The sequence below is a fragment of the Rousettus aegyptiacus genome, unplaced genomic scaffold, assembly GCF_014176215.1.
Source record: "Rousettus aegyptiacus isolate mRouAeg1 unplaced genomic scaffold, mRouAeg1.p scaffold_m13_p_10, whole genome shotgun sequence".
Taxonomy (NCBI): Eukaryota; Metazoa; Chordata; class Mammalia; order Chiroptera; family Pteropodidae; genus Rousettus; species Rousettus aegyptiacus.
Window position 1 is genome coordinate 63,521,909 of NW_023416285.1, and position 19,955 is coordinate 63,541,863.

At 36.6% G+C, this 19,955-nt stretch overlaps 1 protein-coding gene and 2 pseudogenes across 13 annotated transcripts in view; 2 read left to right on the forward strand and 1 right to left on the reverse strand.

Annotated features, from left to right (window-relative positions):
* Positions 1 to 3,224: 3,224 nt before the first annotated feature.
* Positions 3,225 to 3,343, forward strand: LOC118609081 (annotated as a pseudogene).
* Positions 3,344 to 5,354: 2,011 nt separating this feature from the next.
* Positions 5,355 to 19,955, forward strand: part of CLOCK (clock circadian regulator) — a 102,367-nt gene continuing 87,766 nt past the window's right edge. For 6 of the 13 annotated variants that reach the window (XM_036227921.1, XM_036227918.1, XM_036227929.1 and 3 more), the window contains exons 1-2: positions 5,358 to 5,942; positions 7,203 to 7,277. The gene's annotated coding sequence lies outside the window, so the exon portion shown is untranslated. Of the gene's footprint in view, positions 5,943 to 6,043; positions 6,240 to 6,744; positions 7,112 to 7,202; positions 7,278 to 19,955 lie in introns of those variants that run through there. The other 7 variants (XM_036227923.1, XM_036227919.1, XM_036227925.1 and 4 more) reach the window with 3 other exon arrangements.
* LOC118608954 lies at positions 16,609 to 16,727 on the reverse strand (annotated as a pseudogene).

Below are 19,955 nucleotides of genomic sequence, written 5' to 3' on the forward strand. Positions count from 1 at the left end.
GAATATTGTTAATGCCATCTAATGCATATAAATATGAACATTATTTTCCCCTCCAATTGAAACCAACTGCAAGGTCCCCCCAAATGTATTCTTTAAAAAAAATAAATATGTGTTTCTTTTTAAAGTTAAAATTAACAGAGATGTTTGAATAAAAAGGTACACATTCCCCTTTTAATTCTTAACTCAAATCCACCAGGTGGCAGTAAGTTTTTATCCACAAGCACTGTTCATGAAGACTAACATTTGTAAAAATCATAAAATCAAAGCATGTTAGAGGTGGCTGGTTAATTCCAGCCCCAGCATTTTTCAAATAATGCCCACATGTGCCCCCAAACCCCACATTCTTCTAGCAAGTACTCGTACTTGCCAGTGAAGGTCAGTACTACTTCCAAACGCAACTTCATTTATACATTCTAATTTAAGTAGGGTACAAATGTTTGTATGAATGTAGGAGATTTAATATTTAATATGGTATTTCCTGTTTTATAAAATTTTATTTCATGGGATACAAACTTAGTAGGTTTTTTTTGAAACTCACAATATTCAACTGTTTTTGACCTACAAAAATGGATATTTCATGTTCCAACCTAATATTTAGCTCTATTCGTTGCTGCCAACTGTGCTCTCTTGAAACACCCTTTCCTACTTTATAGCACCTTGTTTGTCAAAATGTGGTCCTGGAATTAGCATCAGCCCCAGAAACCTTGTTAGAAATGCAGAATCTCTGACCCTATCCCAGACTAACTGAATTGAATTATTGTTTTAATGAGATCCTTAGGCGATTAAGGAGCAATGGGTAGCCAATCCCTTAAAAACATATTCTTTAACTCTTTCTCCACTCTTGATTATTAAAAGTCTGTCTGGTTTAAAACTCTAATCCCAGTTTCAAGGCAAACCTTCTCTGGCTGAACTTGTGACTCAGGAATTCTGAAGACAAGGTAGGGTTTGTTTTTAACCAATACTTTCCTTCTCTTTTCAAGGCCCATTCCCTCGGTTATGGTGTGGGCACTGGGAGGCAAATTATGGGAGAAATAGATAACTAGTTAAGTTCAATCCATATTTTATCTAAATGTTGACTTGTTAATGGGCACGTTGAGTTTTAGAAACTCTGAGGGAACCTCTCTGCTGCAGTTCCTTGACATGGGTGATCAGTCTGCAGCTCTCTCTTTCTTTTAATCTTTTTGTTCCCACTTTCAGAAGTATACCTAGCCGCTTGTTGCTAAAATTTCTTTCCCTCTTAAGTGTTCAAACCTGGACAGCACTTTCTACACAGCATCAATGAACTCAGGAGAAACGTACATATAAGTTCCTGTCATCCCAAATTCTAATGCCCACGCAAGTTGCTTTACTCAGCTCACTCCCTGGCAAGCTGTTTCTTTTCAAGTCTCCATCTTCCTGCTCATGTAGGTGCAGGGCATATCAACAAATCTGCCAATGGATGAGATGCCAGTCTCTCCTTATAGTCACCTCCAGTTTCTCTAGCTGATTCTATCGGAGCCTTGCTTATTAACTTGGAATGAGATTGGGGATAAATAGGAAAGGAAAAGCCACAGTACCCTCTAGGAACTTAATAAAACATGGCTCCAGTGATTCTCTCATCCTCCTCTCCCCAGGTGTTCTGCTTTTACAGCCTGGAAGTTTTGACTATGGCAGGTCTAGGTTTGTTCAGCTTTTGTCCTGGCTAAGGTAGTAAGTATCCGGCCCCCAATGTTGGCAGCTATTTTAGGGAGTACTTCATGCTCTTTATTCCCTAATTTGGACCTCACACAACACCATCTTATACAAGTATTAGCTGTATCTATTATAGTGTTACATATTCCTGTGGGTCCTCAAGTACTCAATTACTAACAGTACTAGTACATCATATTTTACTGGTTTCAGTTTAATTTCTCCTTTGTACTTTAATATTCATTAGTAAGGCTACCTTTTGACAAGACTATAATTTGTCTACAATCATAATTTGGGATATAAGGATGCTCCTAAAACTCTTCTAGCATATTTTACTTTTCATCTCATTCATTCATTCAATCATTCATCTCAGGCATTGACATGGATGCTGCATATACAGTGGTGAACAAAACAAATGGTTCTTGCCTCCTGGAGTTTACCATGTGGTGGTGTGGAAGATAGTTAATAGATAAGAAAACAAATGTCAAACAAATATATGTGTAATTTAAACTTACATTATGGAAGAAACAGTAAACACAACAATAGAGAATAACTGTGGGTGCAACTTAGGTGGGAGCCCATGAGAGGTGGGAGGTAGACCTCCTTACATAGGGTAGTTAGGGCTTTGAGACATGAAGGCTGGGGAGGAGCCAGCCGAGAAAAGATAGGAAGGTGGTCCAGGCAAGGGCACAGCATGTGCCAGAGCCTGAGAACACAGATTAGCAAGGAGCTGAAGAAAGTTTCTGGGTTAGGAGAGTTATGAGAAAAGGAGGAATGGTAAGACATGAGGTTGGAGGGGGAGCAGGGGCTGGATCAACAGGGTATTACGGCCATGAGTCAGAATTTGGGCGTAATGGGAAACAAAGGTTTCAAGTAGGAACATGTGGTTTCACATATATTTTCAAAAGAATATTATTGCTGCTTTGTTTAGAATAAATTGAAGGGAGCTTACAAAATATCTGAGACACTAAAGAGGAGACATCGAGTAGCCAATGGGACATATGTGAATGGAGCCCAAAGGAGGGGTGAAGGCTGGAGTTACAAATTTGTGAGTCATTTCGACCTTCCTAGGGTTCCAACAAATATTATAAAAATCTAAAACCACCATCCTTACCACCTAACCTTTATGTAGCAGTTTATAATTTACATTTGACCATCACAACTCTCTGAGATACTTTTCAAACTTTACAGATAAATACCAAGCTCGGAGAAATTATTTAACTTTCTCAGAGTTGCTATGCTTAGTATTAGTCAGGATTTGACCCTAGACTTTTGACTACAGAGTCCATAATACCACCTCATATTATGTACTTCCCTCTATTTTAAAGGGTCTAGAAAGAATGAGTAATTGACAAAAGCATGAAGCTTTCTCTTTTTTAAAAAACTTACTCTTTATTTCCTATGTTGCATATATTAAACTTCCTATATTTCATTCACCTTACACTATGGTGGTAAAATTAGGAATGTCAATGAAATGTTGGATAAGAGAGGCATTATGAAATAACAGAAAGGATTTCGTGACTCATGGGACATACAGAACTAGGGGAAAAATATGAGTCTACAGCCATGCCACCCTGAACAAGCCTGATTCCGTCTGATCTTGGAAGCTAAGCGGGGTCAGGCCTGGTTAGTACTTGGATGGAAGACCACCTAGAAAGACCAGATGCTGTAGGCATAAAAAAATAAATACAATAAATAAATAAATAAATAAATAAATAAATAAATAAGGGAAAAATATGAGACGATGTAAGAATTACTCAAAAAGGAACATCATTAACAACAGCCAGCACTAATATGGGATTTCTTATGTACTAGGTACAATTACACACACGTACACACACATCTATATTTGTCATCTATCTACTTCATGTCCCCTCAATTATCCTGTGATATGGAACCATTATTATCTTATTTCACAGATGAGGGAACTGTAGAGCAGAGAAATAACTTGCTCAAAGTCATGCAGGTGTGGCTGGGATTCAACTCCAGGCCGTTTAGTTCCTAATTCTGTACTCTTAACCACTATTCTATATTGCCTCCATCAAGACATCAGCTGGGGGAATCAGTTGGCAAGAGAGCTGGAAATGCTCAGTTTAAAAAAGGAACAAACACAATATCTGAATTGCATAAATTGTTTTCAAGGAGAGGATTTAGCCTGGGGAAAAATTTAAGGATCTATGAAAGGCAGGATTTTTGTTTTAGAGAAAAGTGGAATCTGGAAGTTGGAAAAATTATTACAAAGATCCGATACAGTTTTAGTCTTGGAAAGAATATGAAGAGAAAGGATAAGTTGTGACCTGAACCGTGGGAAATGTTCAAGCAGTTGCAGAGGACGGAGCAGAAAAACAGAAGATTATCAACAGGTCTTGGTAAATGATTAAATACAGAAAGTGGAGGGAGGAGTCAAAGATGAACATAATTTGATCCTAGTGACTAAGAGGACAATGGAACCATTAAAAAGGGCAAAGGTATTTTTGAAGATATATATTCTAGATGATGGAGGACATGAAGAAGGATTACCTTCTCGACTAAAATCCAAACATCCACATTCTAGGAAAAACATTCATACCTTTTTGTCAGGATGCAACCTACATATCAGTATGATTAACCTTGCCTCTTTTCTTGCTACAAGTATCAGGATTCATGATCCCAAGTGACAGAAAAACTCCCACTGGTTTAAGCAATAAAACAAACACATGGATTTGACTAATTTAACTAAATTTCCAGCGTTTTCTAGTCCACATTGGATTCAGGGCATCAAACATGTCTCCAGGCCAGATCATCTTTGAATCTTTTTCTACATGTTGCCTTCTTAGAATCTGAGTGGAAAGATGGATTCAGGCCTCCATTTTTCCAGACTTAAATCCATTCCAATAGAGCCCTTCTTGGTAACTCTAGACTGAGGCAGAGGATTAATTCAAATATGCTTTCCCCCCACAGTCCTGCCCAGCCATATAGACTGAGAGTGAAGACAGTACTCTAAAGGAAATTATCAGAATGAAGGCGGAACAGACAAAAATGTATACCAAAATCTCTTCTGCTATGTGATGGAGTTAATAAATTATGCTTTGCCACTCTACTGAAAAATCCTACGGTGAAGAATCAGGGAGCTGAGCCCTCCAATTTTCATATGTATTTTTCCTTTGTGCGCATACAGCAAGAATTTGAAATGTTTACTGAGGTGAATGTTACCCGGAAGGCAGGCTTTTATAGCTGTTATATTGTGAAACATGAAGATGGTTCTATTTCAAATTGAAAAGACATTCATTAAAACATGAAAACTACTAGGAATTTGGACTATAAAAACCTCTTTCCCCATAATTTACTACAGTGATGTGCTTAACCATAAACATATGGACCAAGTGTGTTTTAAATATCAAGGCGAGTAATTTCCCAATATAAGCAGGACGTATTCACACGCTTTTCTTACGAGGCAAGCCGTGCAAATTAGGATCCCGGTTAATTCCCACTACTTTCTCATCTTCAATTAAACTATCCTGACCTTTATTTGCCTCCCTCCAGCCAAGGGCGCAAGTCCCGTCTACCAACGCCTACCCACCAATAAGAAGCGACCCAAGCCGTACTCTTCCAGGAGAGGGAGAAAGCTGTGTCTCTGGAGGTCCAGTCACTTTCGCAAACCCCCTTCCAGCCCCAGGAGACGAAACACGAGTAATGCCGCTGGAGGGAGGGAAAAAAACATCTTTCTTGGCGCTGACAAAGTGATTTACTTTTCAAGAGAGAGAAGATCCCGTGTTTGGCTCACGAATTTCTCATCTGGCAGGAAGCTCTTCCTCCTCCTGGCTTCCCGCATCCAGGGTGAAAGCCAAAGCCGCCCGACCCAACGCTAACGCTCCCGGACCGGCCGCACCCTCCACCCGACCAGGCCCCGCCTCTCCTCGGCTTTCCAGTAACCGGTGCAGGAAAGGGGGCGTCCAAGAGATCCCGGCTTCCCTCCGCACCCAGCGGCGCCGCAGACGCGCAAACGCGCGGCCCAAGGGAGCGGGAATCTCCTCCGCAGCCCGGGATTCCCTCCGCAGCCCCGTGCGCGCTAACGGGGAAAGTCGCATGCGCACCGCGATGCGCCGGGGAAAGGGAGAGTGAGGGGAGGGGCGAACGGAGGGAGCCGGCAGTCGGAGCCCGCGGGGTCACTGACGACGCATGCGCCTGGAGGGAGCGCAATCACAGACAAGGCTTGCGGCTACCGGCTTAAAAAAAGAAACTTCCGAGAGCGAGAGCGCGAAGGAAATCTAGCCTCCTACGCGTACGCGCTCCCGGTGAGTGGCGCCCCACCGGGTGGGCCGGGGGTTGACGTCCGCCGCGGGCTAGCCTCGGCAGCGCATGCGTGCTCCCGGAGCCGGTGGAGGAGGGGAAGGGAAAGGAGGGGCAGGAGGAACGGGCGGCAGGAGCGGTGAATTTTTGGGGGGTGGGTTGGGGGCGCCACTCACAGCTCCAGGTGCTGCTTGCGCTGGGATTCGCAGTGTCTCCTGGACGCAGCCGAGTTAGTGGTTCCGAGTCGTCGCAGCCAGACTCCAGGGTGGGGGAGGGAAGAAGGAGCCGCCACAAGCCACACGGTGAGGGCGCAGGGTAAGGGAGGGAGCGAGGGGCGGCGTGTGTGTGGGGCTGGGGGCGGCGGCCAAGGGAGAGGAAGGCGGGAGCTGAAGCCCAAGTTTTCACTGTGGCCGTAGTATGTCTTTTCCTGGGAGTTGGGGCGGAGGCCCGCCCCGGCTGAGGGCCCCTCCGGGGCAGCTAGGGTTACCTGCGGGGCAGGGGCGGGTTTGGGGTGCACGGGAGGGCCGGGTGGCTGGTGCTCGCCCCGGGGTTGTGGCCGATTCCTGCGGCAGAGCGGCCAGGAAAGCGGGAGACTGGTGCTGAAAGGGCTGTTGCTGGGGACCCGCTAGGCCTTGTGACCCACTTTATTCCTGTCACAACTTGGGCACGTTTGGAGCGGCGCCCAATGGGGCGCCGGGGCGGCCAGCTCCTCCGGGGAACCCCCGCCCTCCCGGCACCCGACCCGCGCGCTGCAGTCCGCGGTTGGAACGGCGGCCCGGCCGCCGGTGGTCTGGTTCCGTTAGTGGTCGTGGTTCCGTGGCTCGGTCCCTGGGGAGTGCGCGGCTCCGTGCGTCCGGCTGGGGCGACTGTGCGGGTTCGAGGGCTCTCCGCGCGACGCCAGATTTTTCTTCCGTGAACCCGCGCCTCCCCAGCTCACTGTCACTGCCGCCGGCTGCGTTTCCTAGATCCCTTTCCGCCTGCGAAGCCGGAGTCTAGGTAGCTGGTTCAGGCTCTCTGGCCCCTGGAGTGTAATTTCCAACACGTAGCGCCGCGAAGCTTATATTCTGGAGTGTGTTTTTGCCGGTGTGAAAGTCGTCCTTGTTGATAATAGTAAGCAGAATCCCGAAAGAGAAGAGCCTCGGCCTCTGACCTGGCAGATGAAAGATCGAATCAGGTGGTGGTTTCCTGTTATTAGAATGCCACTGGGCTACTTTAAGGCTTTTTAGCCTTTTTTTTTTTTTTTTAACTATTGTTTTCTTTTACAGTGAAAGAAAAGCACAAGAAATAAAGAAAGTCATTGTTGATTTGACTATTATGCTGATCCCTCAAATCAAAAACAGGTAATTTCATCCGAAGATTGCATTCTAATTTGTAGCTTTGTTTTATTAAATGATGAGAGGAGAAAATTGTAGACTGTTTTTCCTCTACCTGGTTGAAAAACAAACGTTCTAAAAAGGATATAGTTTAGATAATGAGTTGTTTTCTCTGAAAGTTATCCTTTGGGGCACCTCAAATCTGGTTTGTTTTAAAATCTTGTTGAGGGAAAGAAACTAACTCAAGTGTTAAGTAGTTGACTGAATATATTGTCATTGGAGGTTAGCCTAAAGAAGGTAGATGAAAGCTGTGATAGAACTAGTTATAATCAGCTGTGAAAAAGAATGAGGAAGCTTTTTGTGTACTGACATGAAAAGATCTCCAAAGTGAGTTATAAAGTGAAAAAAAAGCAAGGTGTAGGACTGTGTGAATGATGAGCTACTTTATATGTTAAGGAGGGGTGGAATATGAATATGAATTTGTGTTTACTTTTCTGTGTATAAGGGGACTCTGGGAAGATACTAGAAAACTAGTAAGGATGAGGGAGAGGGTGAAATAGTAGCCTGGTGAGGGGAGAGTGAGAAATGAGGTGTACACTGTTTTAAAAATATTTGGGACTGTATTATGGACTCATAACCAGATTATTGCCTTTTGAAATAATTTGCTCTGTAGTTTTGGCTGTCCGCTTGTTTCCCCTAGTTTATGGTGATTTTGGTCATTTTCAATATTTCTCTTAATATTTTCTAGAAAAATGAGCCAGAATTGAAAGTTTAGGATAAGTTTGGCTGTTCATACATTCATTTTTAAGATGCTTAAGTCACAGATTTAATTTTTAAAGATGTTTAGTCATATTATGTTTTGCTAAAGAATATAATGACATTACTTACATTTAGCTTTATGGCTGAATTATGCTGTTTTCAGATTATAGTTTATCCCCCCTTTCCTCTTTTTTCAGGAGTCAGAGTTGCATAAAATTTTACTTTTCCTTTTTTTAACTCTAAAGTCATGACGAACAGTTGGAGAATATGAGCAGTGCATTGAAACGATAATAGAATTAATTGTCTAGGTAGTTTGCTTTCCAGAATGGAAAACTTTTTTCTCAAAGAAATCAGACATGAACCCCAATGAAATTGTGTGTTTTATGAAAAATTAAAACTGAGTTTTGTTGGTGCAAAAAACTTTTTTTTAATGACTTACTGATTGCTGTAAACATTGTATTAAGATTTTTTTTTTTTTTTAGCTCTGCCAGTCTAACTTTTTAAGTTAGGTTAAATTTGAAAAGTTGTTAAAGTGAATGTAATTTGGGGGGAGAGTACTCAAACTCCCTCTGGTGGCTAATACATAATCAAAGGAGTGAGTTTTGACTAGTGGGTGACAGACAATTGCTATGACATTTTTGTCCTGTTACCAATATTCGTTTTTTATTTTATAGGATAGAATTGTGTTATTTCTGTTTTGATCTATAAGTCTCTAGTGGCCAAATTTTTGCAAAATGGCATATATTTTTCCTTTGAATTCCATGTGGGTCTATTTAATTTTTTTAAAAAAGAGAATTGACATTTCAAAATTTTACTTAAAATTATTTTTTTAAATTACAGAAGTAAATTAATACTCTTGAAAAATTAAAACAATACTGTATATGATAAGTGAAAACTTCCTTTGCACACTTCTGTTTCCCATCTCTCCCTAGATGTAACAGCTGTTAATATGGTTGTAGAACCTTCTATATTTTTTACTATATGGTTGAAAAGACTTCAGTCTTGAAAACTGAATTGTCTTGATTGATCATCTGCTCTGCCTATTTGTCTCTACTGTGGGCTATGTTGTTACCAACAGGACAGGGAAATGATTTAGAGTATATAAGAAAGTTTAACATATAATTTACACCTTAGGACATGCTCATCTTTTCACTTGTGAGGGGTCATTTTGTTTGGGATACATTTACAGATTTTGCAATGAGTTCCCACTGGTATGAGCTTTATCTGATATAGATTGAATTCAGTAGAAAGACTTGAATTTCATGGCTTTTTAGAGGATTCTGGAGTCCACATTCTAGAGTTTTCACCTGGTCAGTAGCTCACAGGTTAAACTTAGATTTTATTCTCCTGTACTTGCAGACCACTAGAAAGCTCCCTAGATTACATCATCCTCTCCAGGTCCTCAGAAGTGAACTGAGGCAAACTTTGTCTTTAGGAGACATTGATTGACTTGGATGGAATCCAGCCATTGAAGGGAAAAAGAGAGAAGGCAGTCTTTTAATCTGGTTTGTGCTTAACTGACTGCAGACGAGTAGTATGCACACCCCCAGTCCACCTCTTAATCACCCTGCGGCTACATTTCTCACAGTTTCAAGAGGTTTTTTGTTTTTCCTTTTTAAACCGGGCTGCAACGAATTCCCAAGCCTTAATTTTTTTAGGTGATAGAGTCGGCAAAAAGTTAAGAGTATAATTAAGACTCTTTACTAAGCTATGTGAGGTACATAGAAAGATGGATATGTTTGACCTTGATCTCAGTGGGTTTGAAATCTAGTATGGTTAAATGAGCATGGACATAATGATTGTAACACAGGATAAATTATGATAGATTCTAGGAAAAAAAACATAAGGTTTGTAGGGTGAGATTATTTCCAGCTTTTTATTTGTGCAGAAATGGGATTTGGAGAAAGAGTGTATCTCTCAACTTTTTAAATAGAGGGTAGGACAGTCACAGGGATTTGAGGTACATACAGCATAGGGAATATAGTCCATAATATCGTAATAACTATGTATAGTGCCAGGTGGGTACTAGATGAATTAGGGAATCAATCATAAATTAGATAAATGTTTAACCCCTGTGCTGTACATCTGAAACTAACATGAAATAATGCTGAATGTTTAATTGGAAAAAAAAGGATAGGACAAATTTAGAAAGCTCAAATATTAGCTCTTAACGAGTAAGGAAGTAAGGAGTTAAGTTGCATTCTTTAGCAGGCATTTATGAGACTAATTGATAGTTGTTTTTTTACTTGTTTTTACTCTTTCTCACTGGAAAGAGCCATTTAATGTTTTATTTGGTAATTATAAAACAGCTTTTCTTAGATGTCAGGATTGTTAGAAATACTAAATTAGAGAATTTACTTCTGTCAGTCAACTATTGTTTACTATCTATGCCAGGCAGTGTTAGTATTAAAAGTAAATAGTTTCTTCCAATCACATTTCCTTCTTCAAAGCACATATTTAATGAAGCCTCTCTACATTTTAACTTCTAGTACTGTGTCAAATAAAGTATTTATTTCATATAAAATATTTTAAACAAAGCAAACATGGTCAAAGCCAAAGTTCAACATTATAGCAAAATACCTTTTATTATTTGTGTCTATTTCCTTCCCGTTCTTTGCAGATGCATCCAGTAAGACAAACAAAAAAAAATTTAAGTGTGGTTTCTTGTAGGCATTGTATTAGTGAACACTGAATTTTCTCCATTTCTGAGTCTAAAATTCTAGATGGAGTAGTATGAATTATTTATAGAATACTTGTGTCAGAACAATTAAATCTTACTAATTGACTATAATTATTATAATGGCATTTATATTTATAGGTTGCTTTACAACCATTTGTTAGTCATTTTTATAGCTTTATTATTTTCATAAATTAGGTGGATAAGATGTTCTTGTTTTTCTCCATAGTTTCAAATATGCAAATCTTAAATTAACCTCAATTCATCCTCATAAGTATGTCAATTCTGAGTTACTGTTTTAGGGGTATGTATACAAAGATGTAATTCTGCTTATTTTAGTCTTAGAAATCTACAGAAAGAAATCACTTGTAAAACAAATTTTTATGAATTGCTTTTGACTTTTATAAGATACTGTTTAAATGTGATTTACCTTTTATTTTTAAGAAATATTTTCATTTTTGCATTAATAAAGGTCATGTAATACAACAAAAATTTTTTATAATAAGTTTTTAATCAGGTACTTAAATTTAATCAGGCACTTAAAATTTTAATTCTTACCCAAAATAATGGAAGATGAAAATACAGGTTTATTCATGTTCAAAGGTTTTGTGTTTAGAAAAAACAAATGGGAGTTGTACCAATGAGGATTAAACCCTATGCCTAGCTAAGAATTTACAAAATATGGCTTTAATATAAATAGTTTCTTTAATTCTTTCCTAATCTCTTCCCCCCCCCACTCCAGTTACAAAAATTGTGGATTCCTAATGTAGAGAACTTAGAGAACACAAAAAAGCATGAATTAAAATAACACTGGCAATCCAACATTGGAGAGATGCTATTGTTAACCTTCTGCAGTATCTTCCTACATTTTGTTTAGCCATTATCCAAGTATATGTACACTTGTAGACATATTATGTTACAAAATTGGCTCAAATGCATCTATTGTAGTGCAAACTATTCACTTAACAGTGAATTTTGAACATTTTTATGTCAATATTTTTCTGCACCATGATTATTTTTAATAGCTATGTGGTATTCTTATCTATGTTTGTATAATTATTTACAGGTCTTTTTCTGTTGGACACTTAAATTTTCAATTTTTAAAATAGTACCACTTTTAGAAGTGACAGCATTAGTAATCATGTAGTTGATAACTTTAAAAAAATTACAAAAGGTTAGTATTCAAAAGAATTAGAATTCAAGTAGAATGTTGCTGAATTTGTATCACTATCCAGATTAAACAAATTTTGTGCTAATTGAAAAAATATGCCATAATTATGTAATAAATTATCTAATAATGATCCATAAACATGAATCTAAGATTTTTTAAATGGTGTATTTTCTTTCTAAGGCATGTTTTACTTTGAATTAAGTTAACTTTGCATTTTATGAGTGTAAATCATTTGGATAGCAATACTCTTGAACAAGCCTTCTAAATAGGGTAGGAGACTATGAAGCAGTCCACAGTCACAATTAAAATTTGAGCTATAACATTTTTTGCAATAGTTTAAATTCAACAGAGTTTTTTTGATTGCTCCAAAAACACTTTCCTAAAAAGAAAATCAAATATCAAGAAAGACTCCTTTATCACCCAAAGAATTGTCATTAGTTAGCTTTATGCATGATTTCTGTGACATTTTATTCACTAGGTATCTGCATCCTCCAGGTTAAACTGTTTTCAAGAGAAAATAGATATGATCTTAAAATTTAATGCAGTAGTTTTACTATGTCTCCTGTTGTCTGTTTTTGGAATTTACACATTTTGTCAGCTTTTTATGAATATTTTGAAAATGACTGCCTTTTACTTTTGTCATGAAAATAAGGTTTTAGATGTTTATTTCTTATGTTTATTCTCAGTAACATGACGAGATCGTTAAAATATCCTGTTTTTTTTTTTAATAAAACATTATTATTTATTCTTAAAAATAACAGAGACCTCAAACTACTTTAACAAGGTCTTATTACTTATAGTATGTTGTGGTGATTAAGAGTGTAGGGCTCTGTAGTTAGCTTGCTTGACATTCAAATTCTGGCTCTAACTGCTTATATGACCTTGGACAAATATTAACTCAGTTTCTCATTTATAAAATGCAGATAATTCTAGTTCAAAATATCTGAGGATTAGATTAGATAGTACATGCAAATTACTTAAAATTATGAATATCACATAGTTAAGTGTTCAGTAAATGTTAGTAGTTATTCTGTTTTGTTACTTTCATAGTGTGCACCAAACCTAGCTCTTAACTTTTTGTTCTGTTTGGGGGGTTGTGTCCCAATTTAAATGTATTGAAATAAGTTGCTTAGAATTTTGTATTTACATGGAGAATTTGGGGGTAATTGACCTTTTATGTGATTTAGAATAATAAAATAGTTACTAGAACATGTTTTCAGTATGCATGGTATTGTATGTATTTTTTTGAAATCCTTTTGCTAAGTAAAGTTTTTTTTAGATGTGAATTAAGCAAAATCATAGGCCATTTTATAGAAGCCATATGATATATATCTTTTAAAATTTTATTAGTTTCAAGTATACAGTACATTGGTTAGACATTTATGGAGTTTTATAAAATGATCTGCATTCCTTATGCTATGCTCCCCATCCCTGTGACCATCTATCAACTGCTGATTTTTATTTCTTTAGCCCTTCACCCCTTTTCCAAGCCCCCTCATCCGCCTTCCCCTCTGGCTATCACAAGATTGTCCTCTATATTTGTGAGTTTGTTTTTGATTAATTTGTTATTTTGTTCCTTAGATTCCACATTTAAGTGAAATCATGGTATTTATCTTTTTCTGACTTATTTCACTCAGCGTAATAACCTTTAGGTCCATCCATGTCATTGGTAAGGGCTGAGTAATATTCCATTGTGCAAATTAACCATAATTTCTTTATTCAGTCATCTATTGATAGGCATTTAGGTTGCTTCTATATCTTGGCTATTGTAAATTGTGCTGCCATGAACATCTGGGTGCATAGATCTTTAGGAATTATCGTTTTGGTTTTCTTTGGATAAACACCCAGAAGTGCAGTTGCTGAGTCAAAAGAAATATCCATCTTTAATTTTTTGAGAAATTTCCAGACTGTTTTTCATAGTAGCTGTACTAATTTGCAATCCCTCCATCAGTGAATGAGGGTTCCCTTTTCTCTGCATGCTCATCATCCTTTGTGTTTCTGTTCTCTGATTTATTGATGGTAGCCATTCTGACAGGTGTGAGGTGATATCTCATTGTGGTTTTAATTTGCATTTCTCTGATGATTAGTGACCGTGAGCATCTTTTCATATGTCTATTGGCCATCTGTATTTTCTCTTTGGAGAAATGTCTGTTCACGTCTTCTGCCCATTTTTTAATTGGAGTTTTTATTTTCTTGTTGAGTTGTATGAGTTCTTTATATATTTTGATTGTTAACCACTTATCAGATGTATCATAAGCGAATATCTTCTCTTGGTTGTCTTTTTGTTTTGTTGATGGTGTCCTTTGCTGTACAAAAACATTTTAGTTTTTGATGTAGTCCCTTTTGTTTATTTTTTATTTTGTTTCCCTTGACCAAAGAGATATATCTGAAAAGAAATTACTGTTAGCAATATCAGAGAGTTTAATGCCTATGTTTTCTTCTAAAAGTTTTATGTTTTTGGGTCTTGCATTTAAGTCTAATCTGTTTTGAGTCTTTTCTTGTATATGGTGTGAAATTGTCCAGTTTCTTCTTCTTCTTCTTTTTTTTTTTTTGCATGTATCTGTCCAATTTTCCCAGCACTGTTTATTGAAGAGACTGTCTTTACCTCATTGTATATTCTTGCCTATTTTGTCATATATTAAGTGAGTGTATGAGCGTGGATTTTTTTCTCGTGGATTTATTTCTTGGCTTACTATTCTGTTCCAGTGATCAATGTATCTGTTTTTATGCCAGTACCATGCTGTCTTGATTACTGTTGCCTCTTAGTATAGTTTGATATCAGGTAATGTGATACCTCCAACTTTGTTCTTTCTCAGGATTACTGTGGCTATTTGGGGTCTTATATGGTTCCATATAAAGTTTAGGATTATTTGTTCTAGCTCTCTGAAAAATACCATTGGTATTTTGATAGAGAGTGCATTGAATCCATAGATTGCTTTGGGTAGTATGGCCATTTTAATGATGTTGATTCTTCTTACCCATGAACAGGGTATATGCTTCCATTTGTTTGTATCTTCTTCAATTTATTTTTTCAATGACATAATTTTCTGAGAACAGGCTTTTTACCTCCTTGGTTAATTTGATTCTGAGGTATTTTATAATTTTCAATGCAATCGTAAATGGGATTGTTTACTTAATTTCTCTTTCTGAAAGTTCATCATTGGTATAGAAAAATGCCACTGACTTCTGAATATTAATTTTGTATCCTGCTACTTTACGGAATTCATTGATCAGTTCTGACAGGTTTTTGGTGGAATCTTTAGGGTTCTCTATATATAGTATCAAGTCATCAGCAAAAAAGGAGAGTTTTACTTCTTCCTTTCCAATTCAGATACTTTTTATTTCTCTTGTCTTAATGCTGTGGCTAAGACTTCCAGTACAATGTCGAGGAGTGGTGAAAGCAGGCATCCTTGTCTCGTTCCTGATTTTAAGGAAATACTTTTAGCCTTTCTCCATTTAGTATGATGTTAGCTGTAAGTTTGTCATCTATGGCCTTTATTATGTTGAGGTATGTTCCCTCTATTCCCACTTTGCTGAGCATTTTTATCATAAGTGGATGCTAGATTTTGTCAGACACTTTTTTCACATCTATTGATATGATCATATGGTTTTTATCTTTTGATTCGTTAATGTGGTGTATCACATTAATTAATTTGAGGATATTGTACCAACCTTGCATCCCAAGAATAAATCCAGCTCAATCATGGTGTACGATATTTTTAATGTATTGCTGAATTTGGTTTGCTAATATTTTGTTGAGATTTTTGCATCAATGTTCATAAGCAGTATTGACCTGTAGTTTTTTTTGTAATGTCTTTGTCTGGTTTTGGAATCAAGGTAATGGTGGCTTCACAAAAGGAGTTAGGGAGCTTCCCTCTTCTTGAAATTTTTGGAATAGTTTGAAAAGAATAGGTGATAATTCTTCTTTGAATGTTTGGTAAAATTCACCTGTGAAGCCATCTGGTCCACGACTTTTGTTTTTTGGGAGGTTTTGATTATTGATTTGATTTCTTTGGAGGTAACCAGTTAGTTCAGATTTTCTGTTTCTTCTTGACTCAGTCTTGGGAGATTGATTGTATGTTTCTAGGAATGTATCCATTTCTCCCGGATTGTCCAATTCGTTGGCATATAATTGCTCATAATTGCTAGTAGTATTTTCTTACTATCCTTTCTATTTCTGTGGAGTCTGTAGTTCTCTTTTTTCATTTTTGATTTTATTTGAGTTCTCTTTTTTTCTTGATAAGTCTGGTTAAGGGTTTGTCTATTTTATTTATCCTTTCAAAGAAACAGCTCTTGGTTTCATTAATCTTTTGTATTGTTTTTTTCTAGACTCTATTTTGTTTATTTCTACTCTGATCTCTATTATCTCCTGTTCACCTTGGGCTTTGTTTGCTGTTCTTTTTCAAGTTCTTTTAAGTGTAAGGTTAGATCGTTTGAGCTTTTTCTTATTTCTTGAGGTAGGCCTGCATTGCTGTGAATTTCCCTGTTAGGACTGCTTTTGCTATGACCCATAGATTTTGAGTTGTTGTGTTTTTATTTTTGTTTGTCTTTAGGTGTCTTTTGATTTCTCCCTTGATCTCATTAGCAACCCATTCATTGTTTAGTAGCATGTTATTTAGCCTCCATGTGTTTATATATTTTCCAGTTTTTTTTCTTTATTTTATTTTATTTTTTAAGTGAGGCAGCCCTTGGTTGACTTCACAGATTGCAAGGATCTTGTCATTTTACAATCCCTTATTTTTTATTTTTTATGCCTACACTACCTGGTCTTCCTGGGTGGTCTCCCATCCAAGTACTAATCAGGCCCGACCCTGCTTAGCTCCTGAGATCAGATAAGATCAGGCTTGTTCAGGGTGGCATGGCTGTAGAGTCCAGTTTTTTTTTCTTGTAGTGAATTTCTAATTTTATACCATTGTGATTGGAGAAGACAGTTAATGTGATTTCAGCCTTCTTAAACATATCGAGACTTGTTTTATGTCCTAAGGTAGTCTATTCTGGAAAATGTATCATGTGCACTTGTGAACAGTGTGTATTTTGCTGTTTCAGGGTAAATTGCTCTGAAAATGCCTATTAAATCCATTTGGTCTAGTGTGTCTTTTAGGCCCATTGTTTCTTTGTTGATTCTTCGTCAGGAAGATCTGTCCATTGATGTCAATGAGATGTTAAAGTCTCCTACTATGAGTGTATTACCGTTGATCTCTCCTTTTATATCAGTCAATAATTGCTTTATATGTGTAGGTGCTCCTGTGTTGGGTGCGTATGTTTACTGGGGTTATGTCTTCTTGATTTATTGACCCCTTTGTCACTATCTAATTGCCCTTCTTTGTCTCTTATTATAGCCTTTGTTTTAAAGTCTACTTTAAGTCTTGCTACCCCGGCTTTTTTTAATTTCCATTTGCATGAAATATCTTTTTCCACCCTTTTACTTTTAGTCTGTGAGTGTCCTTTGATCTGAAGTGCGTCTTTTGTAGACAGCATATGCATGGGTCTTGCTTTCTGATCCATTCAGCTACCCTATGGAGCATTTATTCCATTTACATTTAAAGTGATTACTGATAGGTATATAGTTTCTGCCATTTTATTATTCATATCCCCCCCCCCCACCGCCTTTTTGCAAAAGTCCCTTTAACATTTCTTGTAATACTGGCTTGTTGGTGATGAATTCCTTAAGTTCTTCCCTGTCTGGAAAGCACTTATCTCGCCTTCCATTTTAATCGAAAACCTTGTTGGAAGAGTATTTGTGGTTGCAGATTCTTGTTTCTCATAACTTTGAATATTTCTTGCCAGTTCCTTTTGGCATGCAAAATTTCCATTGAAAAATCAGCAGATTTCTTATGGAGGTACCCTTGTAAGAGAGTAGCTGCCTTTCTCTTGCCGCTTTTTTAAGATTCTCTGTCTTTGACCTTTGGCTTTTTAATTATGATGTGTCTTGGTGTGGGTCTGTTTGAATTCTTGTTTTGGGCTCTCTATGCTTCCTGAATTTGTGTGTTTAATTCCTTTGCTGGGTTAGGGAAGTTTTCTAAGTAAAGTTTTGAGTCACAAAACTGGTAACTATTTTTATTCTATGTTGAAACAAATAGCAGTAGAAATAAAATTAGAAATTATTTAGGAAAACCCCACAAATTAAAGTAAAAAACCCACAAATTAAAATAGGACTTAAATTTTATTTTACAACTTTAACTTGCATCGTTCACTAGAAATTTCACAAATTTTTTTTAGAAGCACCAAGACAGATGAGAGAAACATTAGTTAATGGAAAAAACTATTTCCAGCTCATACCTGCTATTTTTGGTCTCCCATCAGAAATGGTGATATTAAAATGTATTTGTAATTATAAAGATTTCTTAGTTTCACCAGTAGAATTTATTGTGTGAAATAAATTTACATATTTTATTTTTTAGACTTGACCACATTCTTCTATTTTTCACTTTGTTGGAGCTGATCATTTTGTAATCTGATTCCTTTGAAAATAGTTCTATGTTTTTTATAAAAATGAGTCTTGCTCCTTGGAAAAGAGTTAAATTACCAAAAACTACCAAGAAAATCTATGAAAAAAATTACACAAAATCTTAGGGATAAATCTGTTAATATATTTTCAGCATATTCTAAGGCATGTGTATGTGTATGTACATGTACATGCTATAGTTTTTTTGCAAGTGAAATATGTGGTTTTGTAAACTATTTTTCTCTTATTTTTTGATGTCTTTGCTTGTAAATAAACAGATTTTAATTATTTTAATCTAGTTTTAGTCTTTGAGTATTTAGTTCATTTACATTTTTACTGAGAATAATTGGGTTTGTCACTGCCATCCACTTTGACTTCTCTTTGAGTCATCTGTTTCGTAATCCTTTTTATCCTTCATGTTTTTCTTTTGTGATAATCAAAATTATTTTTATTGTTTTTTTTCCACTATTAACTTGTTAGTTATATATTATTTCACTCAACCTACTGGTTATTCCAGAGATTACAAGGAGAATACTTATTAGTATTATACAATTTACTACTTTTACCATTCCCTCAATAATGCCAGGTTCTTATACTTTAACTCCTACTCCATTTTTTTTTTTGCATTGTTATTCTCTGTTTTATTGATATGTATTGTAAACTAGAAGACATTATTATTATGGCTTTGGACAGTCAATTTTTATTTATATTTACCCTTTTAGACCTCTTTCTCCATTTCTATATTTCTGTCTGGGATAATTTTACTTCTTTCTGAATAGTTTCCTTTAGTGTGTATTTTAATAACTGGCTTACCTACTGTCAGTGAATTTTTACATTTTTTGTTTGAAAATATCTGTTTCACCTTTTTCGAATAATATTTTCACTGGGTATAGAAATCTAAGTTGATGGCCATTATCTTCCATTTTAAAAATGTTTCGTTGTCTTCTGGCTTTCTGTTGAAGTCAGCTGCTAGTCTTGTTGAAGGTAATGTATTAGCTTATAGTCTTGTTGAGAATAATGTCTTATTTTTCATTGGCTACTTTTAAGACTTTCTCTTTTGTTATTTTTGTTTATATTTATGGCATTTTGACTTTGATTTGTTGGGGTATGGTTTTCTTGTAAGTGTCTTGCTTCATAGACATAGAGCTTTTTGAGTCTATAGCTTGATTGCTTTTAGTTTCAGAAAGTTCTCTGTCATTATCTCTTTATTGCTTCTACCCTCTTTCCTTCTTTATGTATTCTTTTTAAAAAATTAATTAAATTTATTTTTATTAAATTTGAGGTGACATTGGTTAATAAAATTATATAGGTTTCAAGTGTACAATTCAATAATACATCATCTGTGTATTGCATTGTATGTTTACCATCCAAAGATATATCACCTTCTATCACTATATTTGTGACCCTCTTTACCCTTTTCTATCTTCCCACTCCCCTATTTCCCTCTGGTAACTACTAAACTGTTGTTCGTGTTTATGAGTTTTCGTGTTTTTTGTCTTTCTTTTTAGTTTTATACCCCACATATGAGTGAAATCATATGGTTCTTAGCTTTTTCTCTGACTTATTTTGCTTAGCATGATATTCTCAAGATCTATCCATGTTGTTGCAAATGGCAGTATTTCATCTTTTCTTATGGCTGAGTAATAGTCATTG